Here is a 10,000-nt window from a genome sequence, read left to right as displayed (position 1 = left end):
AATCAAAGACTTTGGCAAGCTTTAAATATATAACTCTAAGGGGCATTTCATGATCTAAAGATACTGTTATCTGTTCATAAAAACTAGTACAGTTGCTCAGAGAACCATGCTGTTGTATGTGAGTAATTATATGTTCATAGGTTCATACTAGGCTATCTGCCCTAGGGCATTTATAAGCCTAGCCAGAATGTGTTTGGCTTTCGCCACCCATTTTAAATTAATTTTGCTATGCCCTTTTTCGAGGTTAGTATACTGTGCCTCTGTCTAACAGTGACACAGACGTGATACCCGGGGTAAACCTATGATCTCCCATCCACTCATCAAGACTCCTCTTGAAGAGAGTCAATGAGGGACTCTGCCTAACCTGGACTGGGATTTTATTCCAGAGTGAAGGGAGCCTCTGGGTTATGAATCTGTCCCTCCAGCATGTCCTATTTATTTCAGGGCTGAGGTTCAAGTCTCTCGAGCGTGTAGCTCGATGGGATTTGGATTTTTTGAGGTGCAGCATGTCCCTTAATTCCGGGTTGGACATGGCCTTATCGTCAGGCACAGGTCACCTCTGAGCAGGCGGTATGCCACTGAGTAGAGCTGGAGTTTCTTTAACCAGGCAGCATATGGCATCTGTTTGAGCCCTTTGATCCTCTTGGTGAGGTACTTTTGGGGTCTTTCCAGTTGCTGCAGGTGTTTGGTAAGGTACATCCCAAAAGGGGCATTGTACTCGATTATGGGCCTGATGAGGGATGAGTAAAGAGGCACAATGACCTCCCCTAATCTAGATGTGAATCCCTTCATGATTAGGTGGGCTATATAAAATGTTTTTCTAACCACTTTGGCCACGTGGTTGTCAAATGAGAGATTGCTATCAACTTGGGTCCCCAATTACTTCTTCTGTACTTAATGGATTACCACCTATGTGGTAATTTGTGGGCACTTTGTTTTTGCCAAAGGGGATGACTATACACTTTTTGGCATTTAGCTTGAGGCCATGGCTCTGGCACCAGTTGTCTGTTTCTATGAGGCCCTTTTGGAGGATGCTTGTGTCGGCTAGAGAGTCGATTATGGCGCCCAGATTGCAGTCATCTGCGAACTTGGTCAGCCACAGTCCTTCCGTGTTGGCCTGTACCTCCGAGCAATATATACCAAACGAGAGGTCCCAGGACTGAGCCTTGAGGGACGCCACTTGTAACTGGTTTGGAGTCTGACATGGCTCCAGCAGTTCTAACCATGTGGGTTCTGTCCTTGAGCCAGTTTGCAACCCATCTAGTGACATAGGGGTTTATATTTAAGCTGGTGAGCTTATCTATAATGCCCGAGTGGGGTATTGTATCGAAGGCTTTTGCGAGGTCCAGATAGGCTGTGTGGACCACCTTCCCTTCGTCAATGGCCTTGGTGACTGTTTCAAAGAAGTCAACCAGGTTTAAGAGGCAGGATCTGCCCTTAACAAAGCCGAACTGGGTAGGATCCAGTGTCTGTAGGTCCCCAATATCTTTATTTATGAGGTCCATGATGATCCTTTCCATAGCTTTGCAGACCATGCTAGTCAGGCTTATGGGGCGATAGTTTCCAGGGTCCGTTGAGGCACCACCTTTGTGGAGAGGGACCACTGTTGCTGTACGCCACTCTTTGGGTACATAACCTGTAGTAAGGCTGAGACTGAACAGTAGTTTTATGTTTGGGTTTAGCTCTTCTTGGAGTTCATGTAGGACGCAGCCTGGGACACCGTCTGGTCCCATTGATGCTGCGTTTTTGCTTTGAGAGGCGGCTCCCACCTGAGCATCTGAGATGTCAGGGGGGCAGCACTCTGCTGGGATAGATATTTGCCCTTTTGGTGGGGGGGGAGAAGTTTGCGCTGAACCTGTCAGCTAGGATGTTGGCAATATCTGTGGGTTCGGTGTATTTTTTGTCATTTTGGACTAATTCTGAGCATATCTGGGAATTCCCACCCAGGTTCCTAACATAACTAAAGAAAGCCTTGTGATTATCCTTAGTGTCCTGTGCAATTTTTCTCTCGAAGCTGGCCTTTGACGATTTTATGAGTGCCCTTAGTTTTTTGCTAATACTGATCAGAGATGCCTTCCCTTTTTGGGTTTTGCTCTATCATGTAGTAGCTTCCTCCTTCTATTGTGTAGTTTGTTTATGGCTGGGGTCCACCAGACAGGTTGTCTGCCTTTGGAGGATTGGGTCTTGGTTTTATTTGGGATTGCATGATCCATGCATTCCTGAAGGTGTTCATAGAATGCATTTATAAAGGATTCTGCAGTCTGGGCCGTATTTTCCATAGGCCCGGGGGCTTTGAAGGATTACACCTCGGTTTTGAGGAGTGTGAAATTTGCTTTAGAGAAGTTTTTCACTGTGGTTTTCTGGGCAGGGGGTGGGGTCGGGATGTGAATATCCAGTGAGATCAGTTTATGGTCTGATCTTACCAGTGAGGGATACACTTCTGGTCTGGAGCATAGAGTCCCCATGTTGGTGATGATCAGGTCCAGTATGTTTTCCCCTCTTGTGGGAGTGGTAACAAGTTGTTCCATAGCATTTGAGTTTATGAATTCTAGGAACCTTTGGGCAAGGGTGTTGGAGCTAGAGTAATGCTCCCAATCTATGTTTGGGTAGTTGAAGTCGCCCAATATAATGGTGTTCGGAGAGATCTTCATATTTTCCAGTGTTCTCAGGAAGGCCGAGTGGGGTTCCTGGGTTTGGGAAGGTGGTCTGTAGCAGGCTATAAACTGGAAGGCAGTTTTACCCACTGTTAGTTGCACATGGATAGTCTCTGATGCTTCGTGCTTTGCCACCAACCTGGAGGTGTGGGTATCTTTGATGAATATCGATACTCCCCCTCCTTTTGTGGTTCGGTCCAAGTTTTGGGGCCGAAAAGCATGGTATGAGGTATAACCTGGTAGTGCTGGGGTGCTCTCGGGAGTCCTGAACCAGGTTTCTGTTACTGCACAGATATCTATGTTCTCCATGCTAAGGAGAGTTTCGAGTGCGTGCATCTTGAGGTTTAGACTTCTGGCGTTGAGTAGCATTACTCTTAGTTTCTTATCCCTTGTGATGCCTATGGAGGTGGGTTTGTCTTTTGAGCCTTGCCTAAAAAAGGCACTATGGGGGTAGCAAGAGCCTTTGCCAATATCCGAAAGCCCAGGGTGACAGGTGCAAGCCGTCCCTAGCAAAGCATCGTGGCTTGTCGTGCATATCATCCCAAGCTGACAGGCATTGGATCCCCTTTGAATGACACCAATACTTAAGCCAATTGTTGAAATTGATCATCTTGTCTTCATATTGTGGCATCATTCTTGGTGAGGGTAAGATGCTACTCAAGGTCAGGGTCATACCAGCCTGGGCTACATGCTCAGAGAGCTCCTCTGTCTCTTTTCATGTAGTCCAGGGAGGTACGTCTCAGGTCATTCACACCAGCATGGACAATGACTGAGTCATATTTGTACTTGCCTTGGAGTGACCTGAGTGCTTGTGTTATGTGGCGGATCCTAGCGCCAGACAGGCTGCTCACCGTGACCTTCTCTTTGTTCAGCCTGGTGAGCGGGACGTCAGTGTGCCTGACGATAGAGTCACCTATTACAAGTGTAGCAGGTGTGTTGTTTAGCCTTAGAGGCTGTGACTGTTCGGCACACTGGCTTTGTGAGATATGTGTTGCACGTGTTTTGTTTTGGGGTAGCGGTTGCTTGGGTGTCTGCTTTGGAGGTCTCTGCTGCTTAGGCAGATCTTTATTTAGAGCCTCAGTATGTTTTGTGTGATTATGTGTTTGGTTTGCTGTCGTGGTAGGTCTATGTGAGACTGGAATTGTAGTGAGTGTGGTTTCCTTCTCCTCCTGACTGGTTATGCCAGTACTGAGTTGAGAGAGCATAGCCTTCAGTTTGGCTATATGGTTGCATCTCTCACATGTGTTGGAATTTGTTGGGAGGAGGACAGGGTTGTCTGTATACATGAGGCAGTTGTAATATTGCCTCAAGATTCCCATATTCACCAGCTGGACCGGAGAGGAGATTGACAACTGACCTTTGGACATGCTAGAATAATATTGGGAATTCCTTTATAATTGAAAACAAGGGCCAATGGGGAGCGAGGGTGTAGTGCTTTTAATTTTTAGTGCTGACTTATAATTGCTTTAGTGAGCAAGTGCCAGGTAACAAGTGCAATGTGTTACAGGTAACTTAAATGCAAAAACGACAAACAGTAACTTTCTTTCAAGCGAAGCAATGAAATAAGTACAGTAAGCAATGCAGATATCACTAGGGATCCACAGAAGCGCTGAGAAGCCGCGTTTTAGGTGGAATTAGCGTTCCAGGGAAATAACAAGCATACAAACAAAGCTAGATTCAGCAGGCCTGGATCTAGTCTATGCTACAGCAAACAAGGTGTACCAATTTCAGTAAGAAGAAATTCAGATATGCATGCACTATAAGCCTTCAACCAGAAATTCCCAGCTCAGAAGGGCAGAGTCCAGCATCTCCTCCCACAAGAGTGCAGACCACGAACCCTCTTAATGTAAAATAACTGGCCTGAAAGCCCAAGTGCTTAAACCAGAATTAATATACTTTTAGAATAACAGACACTGAGCCCTCAATCAGCAGTTCCCAACTTAGAAGGATGTAAGCTACCTGTTCTGCCACTACAGTGCAGACCACAAACCCTCTCAATGTAAAACAACTGGTCTGAAGCCCAAGTGTTCAAGTGTTTAAACTAAAAGGCTTAGAATGAGTTACACCAAGCAGTAATAAATACAATTGAGAACTTTTAAGATGATGCAAAAGCAAAATAAAGTAGGAAGAAACACAAGTACAGTAAAAGCAGAAGAATTTTTTTTTTTTTTTTTTTTTTTTTTTTAGAAAAGTAGCAAAAACAGTAGTAAATACAATTCTCATGCAGTGCAAGCTGGCACACTTGAATATGTAGCAATATTAGTCCACACACAGTTTGAAAAAATGTAATTAAATTAAAAAGGACTAAAAGCAAGTGCAGAAAGGGTTTATTAGGTAGAATGCGGTAAAGAGATGTCCTGGGGGAGTGTCTTAGATCAAATCTACAGTGGGGCGGGCACTGCAAAAGCCACCAAATTTAAACTACAACCAAGAATAGGGAGGGGGGGTGGGGAAAGTTTCAACACAGATGTAAGGAATGTGCAAATTATAAAAAAATATATATACTGTTTTCTATATATTTGCAGAGCAGTAAGACACAGATATCAAGCAGACAATTTAGCTCTATAATACAGAATAACACAGAAAATATACTCAGCTCTATATACTTGAAGATAGTTCTGTAAGGCTGTCTCTCAAACTAAGGTTCCAGTTTGAATACAGGTTGTTAATTAAAAGGAGACACAGCACTAGCTAAATTATATCAGCTGAAAGACAAGGCAGGAAATGAGGGGGTGGGGAAACAGTTTCAACACAGATGTAAGGAATGTGCAAATTATAAAAAAATATATATACTGTAGTACTGGTTTTAAGAGTTCAATTAGAATTTTTTAAAAGCATTGGCCTACAGTTGGATGTTAAATTTCTGGGTCTGAAGATTTAGTTATTTTTTCTTTCAAAATTTTTTTATAAATTGGGGTAATATTTGAAAGCTTCCAAAATTTGGGTAGACTTTCACTCGCTAAAAGTTTTTAATAACAATTACATGTAAAATTGGTACAATTAATCACCGCTCTAATTTTTAGTGTTAATATGCAAGGTCTTATGGAAGATGCTTTAAGTAAAAGTAAAAAAAAATCTGCAATGTTGAAGGTAAAATTTGGACAGTCTTATTTGGTTTGTCATGTTGACACTGTTATTGTTAAGAATTTGTTAAATTCATTTGCTAGTACCCAGGGATCTTGAATTTCTACTGATTTTGATAATAAGTGATGTATGTTATAAAATGAGTTGATTTATAATTTTTTATATAATGTTTCATTAACCAATCTGAGTTGATAGTTAGTGTTCACTAGCCTAGTTTTATACTTAAAATCCTTACATGGGCTATTAAAGATATTATTGTTATTAGTCATTGGAAATTTCTTAAATGTTTGTTTCTTTTTTCTTTCTAAATGTCTTACAAAGATCCCTTTTCCATCATGGTGGATGTATCATTCTTTAAGACTGATATGACAATATTTCATTTCACAACATACTTTCCAAGGTCTTATAACCAAATTCTAGGGTATAAGAGGTAACTAAAGTTGTTCACTTATCTGAGCTTTCAGTTTTCCATAATCTACAAGACCATAATTATACTTTTAGTGCTTGAGCCTGTTTTTTGAATAAACAAATTTTATGTTTGTTAACTAATTTTGGAATATTAGTGAGACAAAAGAGTGTATTATTCCCTCTTTTTTATTTTCTATTACAAGTTGTCTTTCCAAAAATGTAATTGTATTAATAAACTCCTTTTCAAAAATTGTTTTTGCAGATAATTCTCATCTTGAAATTCCAGGATAATTAAAATCTCCAAGCATTACAGTATATTTTGTTGTCCAGATGTTTTTCTAAATTATGTAAATATTCCCAGTGTGTTTCCATGTGAGAGGTACAATAACATAATACCACTTGTATGTGTTCATGTGGTGTCTATCATCTCTAAGAATGCACTCTATATTTCAAACACTTGTTTTATCAGGAGAGAGTGTAATCTGTTATGTATATGAAGAGTAACACCACACAAGGCATTGTTTGTTTTTTTGCCGAACATCTCTTGTTGACATTTGGATATTTCATTTGAGCTGAGTTGGTGAGTGGATTATAGTATTGCTGAATTGACGTTCTGATTGTTGAGCTTGTAATTGTACATGCACAGACTTACATGTGCATATACACACATGAATGTGTCAGAACAGAGTGCGAAGGCACTACCAAAAGATGCTTGCCTGGTAATGCCAACAATGTGGGTGCAGGAGTACATAATGAGTAGGTTCTAGAGCTGCACGGAAACTTCCATAGGTGTTAGAACTTGGCAATGTTTCATGGTAGTTAGCAGGCCCTTTAAGATCTCGCATGCTAGGCAGGTAAGCAGGTTTAGTGGGAGATGCAGCTGGCTATGTAATCAATAGTGTGAAGCAAGGTATGGACGGCACAGTGGTGCAGCGGTGGTGTTGCCTCACAGCAAGAGGTTCTCCAGTTCGATTCTCGGCTGAGGTGCCTTCTGTGTGGAGTCTGCATGTCCTCCCTGCATTCTTGTGGGTTTCCTCCCACATTACAAAGACCTGCATCTGGAGCATTTCTCCCCGGGCCTCTGCTGAAAATTGGCTTTGTTCCAAATCGGACTTTCCCAGATAACAAATGTAAAATAAATAAATAAAGGTAGCAGAAGTCATGAAGTCTTAAGAGACTGCGAGTGTGAACTGAAGGAGTCTGGAGAAAGAGAAGGCTACACTACAGTTCAGAGTGGCATACTTTGAGTGAGAGAGAGCACTGGAAGCCACATATTGGATAGGAGTTGTGAGAAATAAGGCATTTCACCTTCTTGTTGTGAAATGCTGACCTAAGGTGTCCTCTCTGAATTATTGTTTTGCATTGAACCAATTTAGTAAAACATTTTTTTCTTTACAAATTTTATGCCTGTCATCTTTTTCCATTGTTGCCTGTGTGAGCCAATGGTAAGAGATTTTACTTTAATCTTTAATTGTGTGCCAAAAAAGATTGTCCAGTAAATGGCTTTAGTACATCCAGAGACTTAACTAGAGCACCAACAATTACTGCTGCTACACTGGAGGTCTTTACTAAAGCTTCCCATTAATGAACCTTGAGATCTGTTGAGAGAAACTTTGTCTTCAGTTTGATTTAAAATCCTGTCGGTGAAGAGCTCAACAGGAAATAAAACTCTTGTCTTTTTATAAAATTGCTATTGCTTGCTCAAGATTGTCTGTCAGTACTGTTGCAGTAGAAAGAATAAACATTACCACTTCTGGTTGCTGAAGAAAGAGCATACTATTTTTGTTACCTACTTTTGCTTGCTACAAAAAAAAAGATGAATTTATTTTGAGAGCTGCTAGTGAGTGAGAGAGAGAGACTGTGGAAAACATGTCTGTTTTTGTTGGAGCAAAAGAGAACTGCTAGTAAGACCAGGGAAGAGAACTGCAAGTAGTGACTGGACTACCCCACTCCAAAAGACTGTTACCCAACCCAGCTAAGGAAACAAACCAATATTTTGTCTTACTTTCATTTTCATGTTTTGAAAGTTTTTGAGTTGTACCTTTCACTACATAGACTAATAATTTATTTTCCTGCAGTAATTTTTTTTTATTGCAAACTGAAGCAAGCATTGCTTGCATCCAATTTTTCTAATGCATGTATACATATATTTGTCTGTTTATATTTGTGATCTTTAGTGAGAGTAGGGAACAGGTGGAGGAGACCCTGGAGAGATGGAGATAAGCTCTAGAGAGAAGAGGAATGAAGGTCAGCAGGACTTAGACAGAATATATGTGTGTGAATGAGAGGGAGGATAGAGGAATGGTGAGGATGCAAGGAGTAGAGGTGGTGAAGGTGGATGAGTTTAAATACTTGAGATCAATAGTTCAGAGTAATGGTGAGTGTGGAAGAGAGGAGAAGAAGATAGTACAGGCAGGATGGAGTGGGTGGAGAAGTGTCAGGAGTGATTTGTGACAGACTAGTACCTGTAAGAGTGAAAGGGAAGGTCTACAAGAGGGTAGTGAGACCAGCTATGTTATATGGGTTGGGAGACGGTGGCAATGACAAAAAGGCAGGAATTTGAGCTGGATGTGGCAGAGTTAAAGATGTTAACATTTGCACTGGGAGTAACGAGGGTGGACAGGATTAGGAATAAGTATATTAGAGGGTCAGCCCAGGTTGGAAGGTTTGGAGACAAAGCCAGAGAGGCAAGATTACATTGGTTTGGACATGTGCTGAGGAGGGATGCTGAGTATATTGGGGAAAAAGATGCTAAGGATGAAGCTACCAGGTAACAGGAAAAGAGGAAGGCCTAAGATAAGATTTATGGATGTGGTGAGAGAGGACATGCAGGTGGTTGGTGTGACAGAGCAAGATGCAGAGGACAGGAAGAAATGGAAACGGGTGATCTGCTGTGGCGACCCCTAACGGGAACAGCCGAAGGAAAATGATGATATAACTGTTTAGTATATGTTTGTGTGTATATATGGATGAGTACTTGTGTAATGTACAGTATGTGTCTGCATGTTTATACCATGTAATTTGTATGCATATGTAGTTTTTTGTGTGTATACATACATATATGTGCATATTTAGTTTGTAGATGTGTAGGTTTATCTATTTTTCTTTGCATACATGCACACGCGTACCTGCCTACCCTCATGTGCATACATTTATGTAGAAAGTGTGAAATTGAACTGCCATATATTTTTGGTGGCTTTTTCCAGAAGCCTTTCACCAAATTTCTCCAAAGCCAACTTCATGCTTCTTAAGACAGAAGTGGTGAACGTCTTGACACCCATGCAGATGGACAGTACAGTTACGACTACTAAATCCTACATAATTGCACTTTATAAGCACTTGCATGAGTGCATGAATTCTGCTATCCCAAACAGAACCAAGACGCTATCCTCCAAAAAAAGGAAGCCAATCTGGTGGTCCCCTGCCATAAACAAACTGTACAACAGAAGGAAGAAACTCTTGCAAAAGAGAGTAAAATCCCACGAGTGGAGGAGCTCCCTGGACAGCCTCAGTAAGAAGCTGCAATCCCTGATAAAATCCTCCAAAGCTAGTTATGAAAACAAAATTGCCACCTTTTCTAAAGACAACCACAAAGCATTCTATAGCTATGTCAAGAATCTGAATGGCAACACTCAGATCTGCTCTGAGTTACAGCACAATGGCACTAAATATACAGACCCAACTGATATTGCCAACATCCTGGCAGATAGGTTCAGTGCTAACTTTACCCCCCTCTCACCCCCTAAAGATACCGTCTCTATACCGGAAGAATGCAAAGTTCCTGTAATGACTGCTGCGCAGGTAAAAACCACACTCTCCAAAGCCAAGAACACAGCATCCATGGGACCAGACAA

The 10,000-nt window shown here is 41.4% G+C and overlaps 1 protein-coding gene across 4 annotated transcripts in view; it reads left to right on the top strand.

The window, feature by feature from the left end:
• The window catches only part of STRADA (STE20 related adaptor alpha), a 923,993-nt gene that overhangs the window by 35,023 nt on the left and 878,970 nt on the right, over positions 1-10,000 (top strand). The window lies entirely within an intron of this gene.

The sequence above is a fragment of the Protopterus annectens genome, chromosome 13.part0, assembly GCF_019279795.1.
Source record: "Protopterus annectens isolate FY-2018-M chromosome 13.part0, PAN1.0, whole genome shotgun sequence".
NCBI classification, from domain to species: Eukaryota; Metazoa; Chordata; order Ceratodontiformes; family Protopteridae; genus Protopterus; species Protopterus annectens.
The sequence above is the reverse complement of the archived record's forward strand: the minus strand, read 5'-3'. Positions and strand labels throughout refer to the sequence as shown.